Genomic DNA, 14,280 nt, shown 5'->3' on the forward strand with positions numbered 1-14,280 from the left:
ACATATGTAATTGGACAGGGTGAAAAGGAAAACATAGGAGAAGCAGCTCATTAACAGAACTGGAAAAAATCCTAAGGATAGTTTAACATGATTGTTTGAAGACTCAGAGAATTTATGAAGTCTGTTTTGTAATGAGCTTAAAATTTTTGGCCTCATTCATGTCTGAATGAGTCATCTAAGACCTAACAAGCTTTCAGGAGCTTAGCGGATGTAAATTTGCCCAAGAGAGTCTTAATGTTCGCTACAACTTTACTTTCTGAAAAAACCCAAAAAGCACAATGAAGGAGCTTTTGAGTTGTCAACTTGTGCACCGCGGCTCCTCTGTGCAGCAGCTCAGCTGAACAGGCAACTGAACCCCCCCGGTGTCAGCTGCTGACTCTGCTCTGTCTGATTTCCTGCAGGTTATTCAAATCTCACTCAGCTGGGTTGTCTTTAACATGCTGCATGTTCCATTGAGCCGCCGTTGCTGCCTGAATCTAATATGGATGCCCAGTGGAGTGTAGCAGCACTTCATACGGTGCGACAGTGCATCTTGGGAGGTCCTGAATTACTTCATAGTTGTTTCACTCACAGTGTTATCGTGTGTTCACTTAGTGATTCATCTGCCCTGTATTATCGAATCCCAGCCCACTGAAGCTGCAGGAGTCATTGTGTCTGAAGTTCGCTCAGACACTGCAGGAATTTATTACTGACAGACTGCTTTAAAAGTGATTTCAGCTGTTTGAAGACTGCAGATTGTCAATATCTCTCTGCCACCGGTTGATAGTATGTCAAAATGAATACTGGATCAAGCCCCCTCATCTTTTTCAGTTCATTTGCAGGTCAAAAATAAAATTGATTTAATTCATATACTAGAATATCCCACTATGAAAACAGTTTCCAAACAGAATCAAACCAATTTGACCTTGAACATCGTCTCTTATTGTGGATACAAGAAAAGCTTAAATTCTTTCTTCCCCAAGTGCTTCCCTCAAGAGGAATTGCTGTTTTTCTTAATGTAAAATGCCCTGAAATTAAATATGAAGTGAATTCACACCACGCATATACTAAAATTGTGTATTTTATCAACTGTAACAACTGGTGAGGTTGGTGCGTGGCGTGGCAGAGATTAGGATGCAGATATTTTAAAGTAAAACTTGATTTATTTAAAAGGAACAACAAAAGAGCCGGAATACGAAAAAAGATTAACTATGACAAAAAAAACAAAACCTGACTGTGACTATGAAAAAAAACTGGCATGGCAAACATGGACAAACCTGATAACACATGAGAGCCAGTAGCATTAATGACAGTGAGGATTTCGCACTGTGCACGGGGGAACCTGGAAACTAAATACTGAAGGGAGGTGATTAGTGATGGAGTGCAGCTGAGGGGGAAAGCACAGGTGAAGTGAGTGAACTAATACTCAAGAGTGATAGGGAAAGGGAAACCAAAGTAAAACATGACAAAACCAAGAACTAAAAACATAACAAAAACAACCGATGTGACAATCAACACTTTTGTAATTGAAAATATAAGCATGGATGAAACCACAGTATGGAATCCACTGTATATAAGCCACATGTTTTGGGGTCGCACTTTTTGCTACTTTATTGTGGTCTCTTTACCCCCTCAATATATAACATTGGGAAAACATTGGACTTGTGAACGTGGGCATCAGGATTATAAAGAATTATAAAGGCAGGGCATAGTGCTTATTCAACCATCCATCAAAACATAATAATAAACCTAATTTGAACATATTTGGAGCAATCTTCAAACCTTAAGTTACTTTCTGTACACATTTCACTTACAGAAAATACCTTTTATTGCTCTTTTAAGGTTGTTATGACTTGCTAACATCTAACTCCCATCCAAAGTGCAGATCAAAAGAGCGTTTCACATCTTTTTCAATAAAGGATTATCGCATATATGGTTGTTCATGATATTGCACAATACAATTTCTTTCTCAGAAATCTAACATACTGGATGCAAAGTGTTTACTGCAAATTCATGTTTCCAAGCCTGGATTCCAGTTGTCTATGAATGGTAGAAATCCATTTGGCTCTCTAGAATTGTATAATAGAAAATCCCTATTTCTTTCTGAAAGCTGGTGAAACAGCATCTGGCAACGTGGTGTTCAGTGCCCCCAATATTCTTATCAGTGTGTGACTGTTGAGGAAAGGCTCTACATATAAGCCATTTTCACATATGAACACTGGAGATTTTCGGAAGAAAGTGTGAAAATTTCAGTCCAGACTTCTTTTGCAGTTGCTGTTCACACAAGAACATCACAGCGGGAGACTTTCAGCTGCTGATGAGCTCTCCTGGTTAAGGAGGGGGGTGGGGTGGTGGAACAGTTGTCTATAGGCACAGGAGGCAATATGGGATGCAGAAACTATACATATTCCCAGCAGAGAGAAAGCAAAAAGCAGCATATGGACAAAGAACAAAGAACTCTCTCCAGCACACACTAATGCTCACTCACACAGTGGCTGCAAATGCTCCAAAATATTTGCTGACACGTTTTTCTCTAATTTCACCCTATCATATTCCAGAGATTTTATTTGGCGGCTGGCTGACAAATCTCCCCAAAAACATCCAGAGCAAAAGTTGTGGACATTTGTGTTCTCACATGCCACCACTCAGGAACATCTCCAGAACATTTCAAGACTGCAGTGAAAACAGCTATAGAGCGCAAATACAGTATATGATGAGAAGCACCCGATGACCGTGTTTGCAACTGATTGGAAAAGAAACACTTGTAAAGAAGAAGCTAAAACTAAGATAAAAAAAAGTGCAATATGGAAGTGGTTGAGCAGATGTCCCATGTACAGAGGCTGTAGTTCGATTCCCGTTCTGGAGCCCTTTGCTACATGTTTCCCTCACTCTCTCTGCCCTCCCTCCTGTCTACCCCCTGTTGAATAAAGGCCACTAGTTCCCAGAAAACCTTTTTAAAAAAAAATCAGACCATTAATTTACCATTAATCATAGCAATGCGTAACCTCTTCACCTCCTGATAAAACTAGGCTGCCTTGTTTTTTTGCTTCAAACCAGATAATGGAAATGTCCCACATGCACATTTTCTATGTTGTCACGTTTCATAGGTCCTATTTCAACTTCTATATCGCTGTTTTACTTTGCATCTCTAATTTTAAACAGATAAAAAAGTGATGATGTTGATGCTGACTGTTGACTTTTTCGTTCATTTGTTCATTCTATTGTTTTCCAGAATTCCTACTTTGCATTTAAATAGAGTGAAAGAGAAAATATGCAGCATTGGTCAGCACTGTGAAGAAATCTGCTATTGGTGCTGATAACAAACCACATACTGTCTTGTTTTTTAAGTCTCTCTTTGAAAGCCCAAACAGAAGAAACTTGCAGGAAGAGTAGATTCTAATCTTTCAATCAATCTTGAGATTTAAAAAAAGCAGATGGAGCAGAAGCATAAATAAGAATAAGCACAAGTGTGAGTTGAAAATCTGATGACATCATTTCTTTTTGCATATTCAAACAGGTAAACAATAAGCTTAATCATCAAATTATGTTGCTTATAAAATGTTGATTTTCATATTTGCTTCTCGGTGACACACAAGGTCTTATTTAAATGCTTATATTCCTACTCACCTCTACAGAAAAAATTAACGTGTATTATGTGTTGTGTAAGTGTTTGCTCGAAGAATTTTATGCCCATGCTTGGTTTCTTCTTCCTCAAAAAAAAATGGTAATACCTTGATGGTAAATGGTTTGTAGAGGAAATTAGTTTTTAAGACCTTTAAAATGGCTATCTATGTTATTTCACTCAGGAAACCTTCATATCAGCAATGAAACCCATTAACTGAAAGAAAACAAACAGCAATTTTCAGCATTTTCAGGTAGAGTTATGGATATTTATGCTCAGCTTGTCTGCAGCTTGTCTGCAGCTTCTCTGCAGCGGCAGGCAGAAAAGTATGCAGTAAAAAATAAAGTTAATTTGATTTATAATATAAAGCCGGAACTTTGGGACAGCGGCTATGTTTAATGAAAAATATCACTTATCTTTTCCACACACTGCTTCTGCATTTAGACTTAGTTTTTTGTTAAATAAATAAAGACATGATATCTGTCATATGTTGTTGTTGTTGCATAGATTGTATTTACCTAATTTAAAGAGCTGATAAGGACACACACACACACACACACACATATATATATATATAAAGATATATAAAACTAAATGTTTTTCAGCTAAACTGCACTCTCCTCAAATTCCTCGTAAAGTGCGAGAAATAAAAGTCTAAAATACAACATATAATTGTAATGACTTGTTAAATATATGGCGAAAAAATAAAAAACTATATTGCATATGCAATATTTCCTCCTGTCTTTATGAGGAGCTCCATTGCAATCGATATATTTTTTTGGGGGTACAAGGCATAAAATAAATCTTAATGCACTCAGTAACACGCCTGCTCACTTCTAAGGATTTTTCAGTCTCTTTCGTCCTCACCAAATATATTTCTGATTGGTGATGTGATCAATTAAGTTTCCTCTCTCAGTTCGAATTAAAGCATCAACACCAGAGCATGAAAGTCTGGAAGCTATATTGTGGTTAGAATGCAGCAGGTCTCCATGTGTCTGAATTCACTGTAGACCAGAAGTCACTAAGACCAGTGAAGAAAGCAGCATACTTGAGTGTGTGTTTGCTGGTATTGCTCATGTTGTGGGGACATGACCCTATTAACACCCACACTGTGGTGACTTGACTTCCCTTTTGGAAGGCTGAAATGTTGGAAACACATTAGCTGACGAAGACGCTCACACAGGGAGAGGAATCTGACACATTGGAGGCACATGTTTGATACGAAGTGTTACTGATGTATGCAGCATCAGCAGAATCTGTGTGTGTTAGAAACTGGGTTACTGAGTGCTGAGATGCAAAATATTGAAAGATGCAAAAGGACAGAAAAAAAAAAGTGCACGTCTTGTTAGCAAAGCTAACTATCTGTACTTCTATCTTTGTGAGAACCGGTGGAGTTTTTAAACCTCGAGGGCAACATGTTCTAGGAACACAAGGAAAATTCTGAAAAAAAAGGAAACTTGTGGATAGAAAGGACATTGCAGACGGGTTGCAGAAGACATTTCTCTGCTCCACAATGCTCTTTGTTCCTTTACTGTTTTCCTCACAATGCAGAAGTATGTGCTATACTGTGGAAAGAACTGCTGGCTGGTAAACAGATAGCGGTCACATTCATACAAAGCTTCTTATTCTGGATATTGAACACATTTCTCTATCACATGCACATTCGCACCCATGAGCAGATTGTGGGAATTCTAAGGACTGAATCTCCAACTTTAGAGAGTTAGTGGAAAACTAATTCTCCAGGCCTGAGGTCATCTCTGAGGAGAAGCTCCAGCAGGTGTCTGGGTCTTTAAAAACTTCAACTTTGAGTGTCTTTCAGGGTTTTTTACAGATATTGTAGAAATTATTCAATTTCTTCAAGTGATAATTTTGAATGTCTCAGAGGCCTTCAAATATCTGCTAGGAAAGTTTAAATGCTTTCTCAATGCAGTCTCATCACAGGTTGTAAAATATGTGCATTAGTCATGTAGCAGATTCACTACATACATTCATTAGATACATGGTTCTGCTTAGAAAACTATATATCTTAATACAAAAAGTACACATTTTAATAGTCATTTGTCGCCTTTCGTGTCTCGTGACAAGGCAGTACACAAAAGTACCGAAACAATGTCATCTCTCAATTGTAAAGCTTGGCTCTTGAATGCATGTATCGGACTTGTGGACTTGCATTTTACATTTTCTGGTGAAACCGGCTTGCTTTTTGACAGAGTTTCAAGTATACTGAATGTCTCTTGTGAGCTTCAAGTTAGGTTCCAGTAGAGTCCTCAAAAAGCTTTTAAGAGCCACCGAATGTTCCCCAAAGTACTTTAAATGAAGCCACTGAATGTTCGGAAAGGTCCAATACCTCTTGAATAGTGCTCTAAAAGTAATGGACTTCAAAAATCGTATTAAAATGCTGTCATTGAAACAGATCCTGTTATATCAAAATGAACAGTAGCTAATCTTCCAGCCTTTTCTAACCTTTAAGATAAGTCTCACATGGCCTGTCAATACATAGAATGCTCATTGATACGTTGAGCTCAGAGGCTATTATTTCACTCACACACAGCACTTTTACAAAGTCTTATTTGTGTTGATTTGAAACAAAGCAGAAATGTTCAGTGATTATTTTGCCTCATTACGTCACTTTGTCATATCTTTCTGTGCAAATAGAATAATTTAGATGCCTTTAATTTCCTGTCAATAAACCTTCCCAAATCTGATCTGCCAGCAATCATACACATTTTCCTTCTCTTTGTATTTATTCTTTTTATATTTTTCCTTTTGCCTGCTTTTCAAAAGGCTAAAGAGCACTTTAGATTCAGCTGGAGAAGATTGAAAATGGAGCTCCTTATTCACAGTCTGCAATGCCTTTTCACCCTCTATCAAATATAAAAGAAGGATGAAAAAGAGATATTATTGAACATATGAAAGACTGCAGAGTGGTGTCAGGACTCTGGAGCGGAGAAAAAAAGGCTGAGCAATGTCAGCTTTGTTGGTGAAGGACGATTAAATTTATTCTATAAAAAATTACACCATTAGCACATTTATCAGACAGCGTCTCCATGGTGGAATATTTCTCATTTTGTCAAGCAGGGGCTGAGGTTATTGTCAGTAAAATGTATTTTTCAATAACCTTCAGTGCTTATCGATATTTCGGGGTGGATGTCAACTGCTTGAAAGCATAAATCCATTCATGTTTTATCTGATGAGCTTCACTTAAGTCACCATAAAACTTGACATTTGAAAACTCTGAGACCGAGTTTTATGTGTAACACTGACTAATTCTGAATTAATATAAAGTCAAAGTAAGAGGTTGGGAGTCACATTATGTGAAATTGTGGTAATGTATAGGTCAGGGGGGAAATTAAAGTTAGAGGCTCATTATTGTCACCATCTTTTGGCAGATTTAGACCAATCCAGTGGAGGCCAACAGAAAGCATGAGAGTGAAGCACCAGCCTGATGACGACTGGCATTGTTACGCTTTTACATCTTTCTTTTGCCTCCAGTCATTGGTGGGCTAGGTTTTGGCCCTAAAACTTCACTATTTAACAACATTAACCATATGTTAGATGGCACGTCTCCTGCTTTTTCAAGAGGCATCATCTTAATTTTCTTTGTCCCCAGCCCAAATTTCCTGTCACCAAAATGTATTTGTTTGGTACACAAAGGTATTTTATGTTTTTTAAGCACACGCACACATTATTTCTACAGGCCTTATTTCACTGTGACTGCGCTGACATTCAGCATCAAGCCATGTATGTTTGTTTTTTCCTAAACCAAACCAGCATTTGTTGATTTGTAACTCTAAAGTTCGCACCTGACTCCAAAGTCATTTGTGCAAACAACCATGTTGAACCTGACCAAACGGAAAGTGAAAAGCACCAGCGAGTTTGAAAGAAATCCAAACGGGAGGTAGTCAAAATAAAAATGATTTTGTTTCCAAAGTGGTCACACACTGAAGCTCTCTCTTTCAAAGCCTTTTGAGTTTCCAGTGTTTCCTTTCAACCTCCGAACAGACATCATCATATGTGTATAAGTACATACTCCTGAGTTAATGGATGAAAAGTCAAGGTCAAAAGGTTGGGGGCATGGTGTATGGGATAAATGTATGAACATTTAGCATTTTGGTATGAAAACCTGTCAAAAAATGGTTCAATTTAGTTTTTGAAGCAAATGCCAGATGGGAAACTTGTGAATATTTCAAAGTCATCAAAGACTTGGATTACTTGTATAATGGGTTGCTACTCCAGCTCTCAAGGGTTCTTAATTTTAAGTCCATCAGATCACACATCACAGTCTGAAATGACAACAAAGGGCCACTTGTGCATCTGTTATGAGTTGTGACTGGCACCTGAAACACTGCAGTGCCAAATCATATTGGGATATCTTCTGACAGGCGCCAATAAGCTGCAGGAGCTCACAGTTTGTCAGCCAGTCGCAGACAATCACACAACAGAAGTAAATCAAGCAGACTTCCAAGCTGATCATCAACATGTTCATTATCTTACGCATACACTTTTGGTAAATATCTGCCGCGTTATTTAGAAATGTTTTATCACCTTCATCCGTCTTAACTGACATGGAAATTACTCGAGTTAAAAAGACGGGTGAAAGTCAGTCCAAATAAACAGGATGATTAAAGAGCAAGTGGTGGTGTCAAGGTCAGACATGCTGATGATAGAAATATTGAAGAGTGATCGATCTGTTCATCTTTAATCTGATCAGTATTGAGTGCCTCCACTGTTCTTATTCTTCCTCTTCCTTACCTCACCCTTCCTTTGTCTTTGCTCTCCATTCTCCTTTGTTCCCATCCTCAATTCAATTCCTCTACCCGACTGCTCTTCCTCTGTCACACGTTCATGCTCCTCTTTCTGTCAGATATATTCCCTCTATGTTCACGGTTGGGTCTGTAATCATTCTGAGAAACCCTTTTTTTCTCACTGCTTTACCTTCATTTCATCCACCTTCAGTCTTTGCTGTTATTTTTCCTCTCTTTGACTGCCCTATGCTTCATCATCCCATCTGTGTCACTCTAGTTTATTTTTCCAGTTTTTCACTTTCAACAGTCTATTCCTCTGACATGTCTGTCAGTTTGTTTTGCTGAAAACTAAGAGAAAGACAGAAAAACTCTGTTTTCTATTTGTCTTGTTGTCAACAAATCCCATTTGCAGAATCCCATTTATGAAAAATAATTATTTTGTGCACTCAGAAAACAAACAGAAACGTCATGTTTTTTTGACACCACAGAACCTTAAAATGCCTCAAACTCTGCTTCATACTTCACAGATTATTAGAGATCTGTACATTAAAATCATGTTGCTTAGTAGTGGTAATAAACCCAGAACATATTGTTACGTTCTTCATAAAACATTGCATTTCGGGATGCACAATACTGGATTTTTATCCATATGCAATATTCTGAATTTACCTTCTTATTTTTTCTGATCCCTATTGCTGATACCTGAACATGTTTTTTTTTTCCTCACCACACAGTCACCAGGAGAATACATTATTTTTTAAGGATAACTAAAATGGTCCACGCTGTGTACTATCCTTATGTAGCCGTTTTATGATGCACGAGTGATTTCTGATCAAGTATCAGCTTTCGGGGGAAGGAGGAGTAGTGGGGGGATGTAAAGCATCCTGCTTTCAACTGAGTAACCTGATTTAAAAACCACTCTTCTCCTTGCTTTTCTTTACTTTGACTGTTAATGTTCCACTCTTTAGTGTTTTTTTTGGTTTTGGTTTTTAAGAACCGGTATAGAATTTGATACCAGGTTTGGATCTGGGAAAAAAGTTTTGCATATATAGTATTTGTATAACTTATGTGTTTCTCATAAACAATGTTACATGATCCAGACTGGATCCAGATTCAGTTTGACCATTTTCTGCTTGTCTTTGGGTGCTTTATGATACTTGATGTAAAGCCTTTAACAGCTGATATCATTTGGGGATGTCAGAGGATCAATATTTGCCTTGTGTTATTTTTTCTTTTTTAATGTTCTGCTGAATGCACAATAATGAGCTGCTTGTAATTGTAGACAAACTGGATGCTTTCCTCTTTTCTTTTCACAAAGTTCTCCATAGTGTGTGGTGGATAGAGTCAATATCATTGCGTTATAATCTAACACCATTTTTGCACCTAAAAAGTTGTGTTTAAACAAGTCTTTTAAAATCAGATGCAGTCACCAAAAGAAGCAGATTAGATCCTGTAAAATACAATGTAATGATAATGATAATGATACGTAATGAGATTATAAAGGCGAGTCTTCTATGTTTGACTGAACTGTGGAAGCCTTCAGTAAAATTAAGTTTGAGTTTCCAGAGGGCTCATTTCCTGAACCTTCGATTTAATTTTGTTTTTCACTTGTAAATATTATTCACCACCTTGACACTGCTGTCACACATTACATTATTTGAAATGTTTTGGTAAAGTTTGTGTCATTTGTAATGATGACAAGCATCTGGTGAATAATTTTCCATCTTGAAAATTCCTCCTTGGGGTGCGTTCTGTTATTTATTATCAGTTATCTTGGGAGCTTGACATCTTCATACACTGGCTCTGCTACAAGCTATCTGATTTATGAATGGCACAACAGCCCATCATTATTAATGGCATCTGCAGTGCTGTTTCAGTCCAATAACCTAAATTATTTTTTAAGAAACGTTCAGAAGAAGCCTGATTTGAAGGACCTTTCATCAAATTACTGTGAACTGTTTACATTGTAATTAATTATTGAAGAACACTTTTTTGTGTATAAGCTGTTAATAAAGTGCACAATCGAAAAGAAAGCCGATGTCTTTATTTGGAATTTGTGTTCGCTAACTTTGTGATGCTAGGAGTTGCTGCTACATTCAGAGCCCCCTCCTGCACATCCCACAGTTGTTGCATCACTTCCCTCTTTTCCTCCCTCCTTCTACCTCCTCATCTTCATCACATCTTTCTCATTCCTTTCCTTTTCTTCAATTAGTTAGTTTATATTTTAATAAACTTACAATTGAAAATAAATAATGATCATTTGGCAAAAAATTGTAAATAAAGTGACAGACTATGGGAGAGACAGACGGACGTGTCCTGTGTCATCTGCAAGCGGTAATTGGTTTGTCGCCTTGTCAAGTTGCTGCTTGACACTCAGTGTAATGGACAGAGACATTCAATTTACGTCAAACACAAGCTGAATGCCAATTAAGGACACACGGAGAGTGGAAAAGAGTAAACGATGGGGAAAAGAAAAGAGAAAGACAAAGGATGTGAAGGATGTGAATAAAAAAAGAGAGAAGGAAGGAAGAGGCGGAGTCAGAACTACGATGAGGATAGTATGAAGAGGTGAAAACAGAGGAAGGGAAGTTATGTGGCAGTGAGAGAAAATGAGATTTAGATCAAATAAAGAACATTAAAGCTAAAGGAAGAGTAAAGTGTGTTGGCAAGATTCAATCCTGATTTCTCCTAAGTAAACAGAGTCCAGCAAGGTAAAACTTTGTCCCTGAGAAGTAATTTACTTTAATTTGCTAAAGAAAACAAGGGTAGAGATGTGTGTTAACAAACGGAAACAAATGGAAAAGTTCAGTGGAAGGAAAAGGTTATTGGTTTTCCACTGTACTTTCATACAAACTGAACATAATAAGAATGTAATTCCACCAGACACATCACAACAGGTGCCAGAAGCAGCTGTCCTCTGCTGAAAATATTACCCTTGTCCGTTTAGACTGTATGGGCATCATTGTTTCATGGAGCAGCATGCCGTGAATACTAAATGCTTCCGTTATGTGAGCGAGAGATGAGGAGGCTGGTAATTAACTACAATCTAAATGTGTTATTTTTCTGGACACAATTAATGTGACTTGTAGAGTCAATCAATTGTACATAGCTATACAGAAACCTTATGTTCCGATATGGGGATTTACAGAGCATGGAACAAAATTAAATCATAAATGACATATTGTAAGCCTCCACCCGACGGAATCCAGCAGTGACAGCTTGGAGGCATTTTGTTTGTATGTATTGGATTCAACAACCACTGCTCCCCCACAGATAGAAAAAGGGGGGAAACAACTTTTTTCCTGTCCATAGACTGTTGCTATTGTATTATTTTTAAATGGCTCAACTCCTGTGATTTTGTCTTTTCAAATTAAGTATAGCTTTTAAAATTTAATTCACTAATGGGTTAAAACATTAAGTAGAGCAGCAGAATTTATATTAATCTGAAAAACAGTAATGAAGCAGATAACCCATCAAGGCCAGCATTTGTCTCTACAACTCAGTCTGTGTGCATGATTGATCAGGTTCTTCAGAGATGTGAAGATGGAACCAGATATATTAAAATGACATGCTCAAATGCATCACTCTCTTCCGGTTCCTTTTTCTATTTCACTTCTAAACTCTCATTTATCTCCTGTAAATTTTACCTGCCGTTAAAGGGCAAAGTATAAGGGAGATTTACAGCAGGCTGTAAAACCAGTACATCTCTCTCATCTGTCTTCTCATTTCATCCCGGCTGTCATCATCACTGCACCTTTCTCCATCTTTGGCCATCAGCCTGTGAGACAGCCCTCTCTTTTCAGAGTTTACTTTTTATTTTCTGTACTTTCCTGCTTAGATTCTTAAGTGGATAGTTCCACTGATATTTACAAAGACACAAAACAGGACAAAGAGCCTAATCTCTGTGGCCAGAGCACTATGGAGAGTTTTGATGTCGAGCCAGAAATCTGCTATTGGTCGAGCAAATTGTCTTGATCAGGTCCAGTCCAGCACCTACAAAGCTTAAAACAAGCAGCTTTATAGCTTTATATAAACTATGTCTTAAAATAGTGATCTAATCTGTACATTTCGTGCCCAAAAAAATTATATTTGATCAGTAAAATTAAATTTTGATGTGTATGAAATGATATATTATAACTTAATGGAATTTCAGTTGAGTGATAACAATAAAAAGCCTCTATTTGATCAATTTGATTTGATTCGGCAGGGTAAAAGATATGAAACCACGATGTAAGAACAGTGCTAATAGTTCTACAAACATTGCACATATTTATGGATATGGGTGTAGACAATAGATTTAAACACCAAAACAGAGCTTGAGCTGGAGAGAATCGCTGCCTTTAATCCTTGTACAATCCATCAGATGTATTTGGTTACCCATTGAAGGAGCCCTGCCCTTAAATCGGTAACCAGAGGATTTAGCTACTGCTTAGACAATGATGTATCAGTGATAATGTCTTATATCACATTTTACTCACAAAGAGTGGTTTATTGGCTCCAGTTTCTTCCCTCTTTATACTTTTACTAAAGTAAGATTTTTTTTAATTGTTTTCTGGATAATGATTTCACCACTGAGTACCAGCGGAAGCCTTTAAACAGAAAGTAACAGCATTAATATGCATCCTAGTCACAATCATATGATTTCAATTCACATTTATAACTTTACCAATCATTTCCAACCATAAGTGTGTGTTTCCCGCTCATAACCACAGTGCATAACCACAGAGCATAACCGCAGTCTTTCCCTATCTTTCACCATCTACAGGGTGCCATGCAGAGAAGTTTTCAAAAGAGATCATCAAGAAAGGCCTTCAAACACAATTTAGGGTTTACAAAATTGTCCACTATGGAAGTCCAGAAACCTTATGCAGGTTCTACATGTTACGTAATGACTAAAGTTGGAGTCTATTAGAGCGACACATTAACACAGGCACGTCTTAGTCTGTATATTGCACAAATGTTGCAGCGTCCACATAATGTAGACATGTGGTATATTAAGTCTTCGAACAGATGCAGAACATCTGTTTGGATTCTTCTCTCTTGTTACTTTGAATTGTCTGAACATTGTCACAGTTTCTTGTTAAAGATCAGAAGTAATTGTAAGAAATAAAAAGGCCAGGGGACTCAGAGTGTTCTTTGTCCTTCCTGGAGGTTGATTCTGATGACTGGGTTCAATTACACGATGGCTGCAATCAGCACACTATCGCTTTAACCCTACTGGGACGCTCAGGTAACTGATCGATCGTATAGGGCTTCCCTCAGCCTCATCTAAAAGGGACATACCACAAAAAACTAAGGGAAATTTATGAGTGCTATTTCAGCGTTTGGTCTCAGGCAGTCTGATCAATATCTGAGAGGGCGATTAGCAAATCTCTCCCTGAAGTTGCAGTAGGTCAGAACACGACTGGTGTTTCATTACAGACAGATCTGATCCAGACAGCGCCCCCCTTATCCCTTTTCTCCACTCATCTATCATGAAAATGGGTTGTTTTTGTGTCGCTGTTTCATATATTGATTTCAAATCTTTGCTATGTTGTGCCCCTGGTCTGGGGAAACATAACATGCTGTGTGTCTCCTCTCCTCTGTTACTCGTCAGTACAGAACAAATCTAAATTTCAAGTGTCAATCCTAGAGAATAGTGAAGCCCCAAAAAACAAAACATCATCAAATAAACCTCAGCATAACTACTCCATGATTCTTTTCAAACTCTTCCCAAGTAGCTTGATTTTATAACCCACACCAAGAGATGCTATTTTCAAAAGCCAACCAAAAGAGGATGTTTCATTTTAACCAGTTGTGTTTACATGTAACCGAGGCAACAGGCGCCCAATAAGGGGGACATTCAGGTTGTGAAAAAGAATGTATTTCAGACTGAATCATAATTATTTTCTAACACAAAAGTGTTTTGGTAAAGTGTTGCTATGTTGATCTCAC

Source organism: Leuresthes tenuis, unplaced genomic scaffold (genome assembly GCF_036924035.1).
Source record: "Leuresthes tenuis unplaced genomic scaffold, fLeuTen1.0.hap1 SCAF_18, whole genome shotgun sequence".
Taxonomy (NCBI): domain Eukaryota; kingdom Metazoa; phylum Chordata; class Actinopteri; order Atheriniformes; family Atherinopsidae; genus Leuresthes; species Leuresthes tenuis.